At 32.5% G+C, this 4,691-nt stretch overlaps 1 pseudogene; it reads left to right on the top strand.

Annotated features, from left to right (window-relative positions):
• The first annotated feature begins 213 nt into the window (after positions 1 to 213).
• Positions 214 to 366, top strand: LOC142874859 (uncharacterized; annotated as a pseudogene).
• The last annotated feature ends 4,325 nt before the right edge of the window (positions 367 to 4,691 follow it).

The following is a 4,691-nucleotide window of genomic DNA, read 5'->3' as shown; positions in this document are numbered from 1 at the left end:
TAGCATTGAAATGTAATTGAATAAATTACAAATTTGATCGTAGTGGAACAAAATTAAAAATACAAAACTTTTTTACATTTTAATTGAATATAGCAATTGTATTATACATATTTATGGGGTACATTGCAATGTTTCAATACAAGCATACATTGTATAATCATCAAATCATAGTAATCAGCATATTCATCACCTTAAACATTTATCATTTTTTTATTGGCTTCTTGGCCTTTTGGCTAAGATTAAGTGTAGTAAATGTTCCTATCAGTTTAATATAACATTCTTTACATTTAAAATCACAGAATTAAATTTTATATAATGGACATTTTAGCTCATGGAGGGCTCAGGGAAATGCAAATCAAAACCACAATGAGATATCACTTAACTTGAATGAGAATGGCCTTTATCAAAAAATCTCCAAACAATAAATGCTGGCGTGGTTGCGGAGAGAGAACACTCCTACACTGCTGGTGGGACTGCAAACTAGTTCAACCTCTGTGGAAAGCAATATGGAGATACCTTAAAGCGATACAAGTGAATCTACCATTTGATCCAGCAATCCCATTGCTGGGCACCTACCCAAAAGATCCAATAACACTCCACAAAAAAGACACCTGCACTCGAATGTTTATAGCAGCACAATTCATAATTGCAAGGCTGTGGAAACAGCCCAAGTGCCCATCAATCCAAGAATGGATTAATAAAATGTGGTATATGTATACCATGGAGTACTATTCAGCTCTAAGAAACAACAGTGATATAGCACATCTTGTATTTTCCTGGTTAGAGCTGGAACCCATATTACTAAGTGAAGTATCCCAAGAATGGAAAAACAAGCACCACATATACTCACCAGCAAATTGGTATTAACTGAGTAGCACCTAAGTGGACATATAGGTACTACAGTAATAGGGTATTGGGCAGGTGGGAGGGGGAGGGTGGTGGGTATATACATACATAATGAGTGAGATGTGCACCATCTGGGGGATGGTCATGCTGGAAACTCAGACTTGTGGGGGAGGGGGGAAAGGGCATTTATTGAAACCTTAAAATCTGTACACCCATAATATGCCAAAATTAAAAAAAAAGAATGTTCATGGGCAAAAATAAATAAATAAATAAATAAAATAAATAAAAGTGTATATAAAAATTGATTTTAGGTAACATTCATCGGGTGTGGGGCAAATGGGAATGGGTAAATTCACACCTAATGGGTAAGGTGTGCACTGTCGGGGGGATGGGCATATTTGTAACTCTGACTTGAGTGGTGCAAAGGCAATTTATGTAGCCATAATATTTTGAAATTTATAAAATAATAATAAACAAGAAAATTGCTGTTAAAATTTTTGAAAAAATTGATTTTAACATTATTTTAAATGTCATTCTAAATTTCTGAGTGGAACAAGTTAATCATTTAGAATTGAAATGATCTCCAATTATTAGAATAAATTGGCTGTCTTTTATTTGCTTCATGGATATGCTGTTATCTTTGCAAGTTAAAGTTAAATCGATAAAGTCATGTCAAGATAGTTTAAGCATGAACAAAATATAATTCAACTTATTTATTATGTTTCACCTTTCCCCAGAGGTTCTCAGAGTCCCCTAGGAATAGTTTCTAATTAAGCAGGTTGTCAATTTCTCTATTTACAAATTAGGAAATTAAGCTAATTATTATTGCTGCAGGTGCAGTAGCATAACTGTTGACACTCAAACAAATGATCAGTTGCACAAAGGAAGGAGAGCTTTGACCATAAGTAACCACTGCTGATAGAGTAGAGCTGTGCCATTTAATTTCCAGCCCAGCTAATTATAATAAAAATCACAGTAATGATTTTGCTACTCTTCTAGTAGGAGAATCTTTAAAGTTCAAATAATTTTCAGAATGTAACTATGCATTTGAAACTTTCTCTGGAATGGATTAACACATTCTTTTGGGGTTTCTGAATTAAAATTTGAAATATTTTTTGGATTGTAGTATACCAAGTATACATTTATGTGACGAATACTGCATCCAGCATGACACATATAAGTAATTACAGTAATATAATGTATAATCTTTGTTTTTAATTCATCAAAGTAAATTGAACTAAAACTAAAAAAAAGTTGCTTTCAGTATATAAAACGCATGAAATCACAATGTTCCTCTTATTTTCAGGGCCTAAAGATAAACCTTAGTACAAGTTCTGAAAATTATAGTTTGAAATTATATCAACATATTTGCTTATAAAACAACAGTCTCTTATGATATACTTATAAATCTTACTTCACCAAGTATATTTGGTTTGCTTCTTAAAAATCCATATTTTAATAATCATTAACTAGAAGAATATTTTAACATGGAAGTTTTAAAAACCTGACAGTATAGAATAATATATAATTTGGGGAAAATTAGCATGCTCAATATTATATAACAAATGATATTAGGAGAGAAAGCTGTAATTTTACAAACCAACAAGAATGTCTGTGTTAAAAAAGGATGCCTATATAGATCAAGGACACTTTAGTTTTAACTGTAATTGTTAATGAATAAAAATTTGGAATTTAATTACATATATTGTTACTGATGCAATTGTGATAAATAATTTGTTGAATATTTGTTTAAAATAAGATGTTGATAAATATACTGGTGAATTTTACTAACACTTTGACTGTCACAACACAATTTTCTTTTAACTAACAATGTTTCTACTCAATAACTTAGTAGGATAAATTTCTCATTAATTTATGTTTCCAATCATATTGATTTTGTTAATGATATGTCAACATCTGAAATACTAGATCTTTTCCATATGTGAATAAAATTAACAGAATGTAGTTATTTATTAGCTAACTTAAATTACTTTAAAAGAGGCAATTCTTTAATAATTTAGTATGTTTTGCATATGTTCACCTCTTTTATCCTTCAACTATTCTTGCTATTTGACAAATATTTTAATTAATTGTGTAGATAAGTTAATGGATAAGTTAATTGTGTAGATAAGTTAATTGTGTAGATAAGTTAATTATTGAGATAACATCACCATCAATGTTTTTTTGAGATTGACCACTCCTTTTCAGATGTAAGACAAAGCACCCCATAATACTTTGGAATTAAAAAAAAGAAATATTTGTTGGATTAACTGAACCTAACAGTTGTAATTAAAAGTGGCAGAAAATTTACTATCAGGAGTTACGTACATGGCACAAGAATGGTCTTTCTTTGTTGTTTGGTTTTTTAATGGATACTCAGATCTGAACACAGATTATCTGAGGTTAAATAGAATTTGAATTTAACTCCCATCCCATATGTGTTGGGTATTACCAACATATCTTCCAATCTTGTAGGGGTCTGAGATTTACTGATATTTCCCTTATTTACTTCTGCCTTTGGATCTCAGAATAAGAAGATATGGAGCTTAATTGAACTCAGCCTAACCAAACATAACCCATCTATTTCAATTCACCCACAGCCTTCAAGTAACATGTGTAATTAATCAATATTTGTTGTCATTTTCTGAGATTGCAGTCTCTTTGTTGCCACAGGAAAAGCTAAGATGAAATAAAACACTAAATGCAACACTAGAAATGAAACACTAGACGAGTGGAAACACAGAGATGTTTCTACTGGATGTTTGCCTAGGACACTGCACCAATAATAAGAAAATCTAGATAAGCTTAAACAATCTGTGACTAAAATTCAGAGGAACATTTGCCTCAGTTCTTGGACATTGAAACCTAAAATTGAGGGTAAATCTCTAATTGAGACATTAAAGAAATTAAAAAAAATCTGTCTCAGTACAGACAGTTTCACCCACATTGTCTAGAACTTTCTAAATGGGATGTCTTGCCTAATGAGCGTCATGACCCAGCTCATTCATGTAATCAATGCACATTGAGTGGTTGTTAAACAAATACACTCAGAGATTTGGTTTGTTATCTGAGCAAAATACAATATACATATAAAATACCATAGTCTCTCTTTCCCAATCTGTGAAATTAGGAAAATATTATCAGCCTCATCATCGTTTGTGTAAGGATCAAACAGGTTAATATTTATATAACAGAATATTAGGTTAGAACACTGGGAATTGCTGGGGTATTTTTGAGGGGGAGCACAGAGGCTAGAAACAAAACTTTGATGTTAGATTCTCTGTGCCCTTCAGACTTATACAGCACACACAAGGCACAGGATGAAACTCCTTCATCCAGCCATCAGCTCCCTGCTCCCCAGCCCCTTCTGTGTCTCTTTCATTTCAACCAGTGGCTATTCTGTTATTCCAATTACTCATGTCAAAATATGTTGCCGTAGACTTAGGCTTTTCTATTTTTGTTCTAACCCACATCTTGTCAGAAGTCTATTGTACTGACTATACTTTCAATATAATCCAGAATCTGATCACATTTTTTACCACTTCATAGCCACCATTCTGGGCTATGTCAGTGGCATCACTCACCTTATTAACACAATAGACTCTTAACTAGTCTCCCTCCTTTAACGACTCTCAACAGAACAAAGTCACTCCAGTCTTCTGCTCAAAACTTCCCAAAAGCCTTTCATTTACTTTAGTTAACAGCCAAAGAATTTTGACCATGTCCTCCAACATTTTGTTCGTAACCTACATTATCTATCTGGCTTCTATAACTTGCCTGATTTCATTTCCTACTTTTCTCTATCTTTTTCACTCCCTTACTGACACAGGCTTCATCAGTGTTCT

This window comes from Microcebus murinus, chromosome 1, assembly GCF_040939455.1.
Source record: "Microcebus murinus isolate Inina chromosome 1, M.murinus_Inina_mat1.0, whole genome shotgun sequence".
In the NCBI taxonomy this organism is placed as follows: domain Eukaryota; kingdom Metazoa; phylum Chordata; class Mammalia; order Primates; family Cheirogaleidae; genus Microcebus; species Microcebus murinus.
This window is presented reverse-complemented; position numbering and strand designations above follow the sequence as displayed.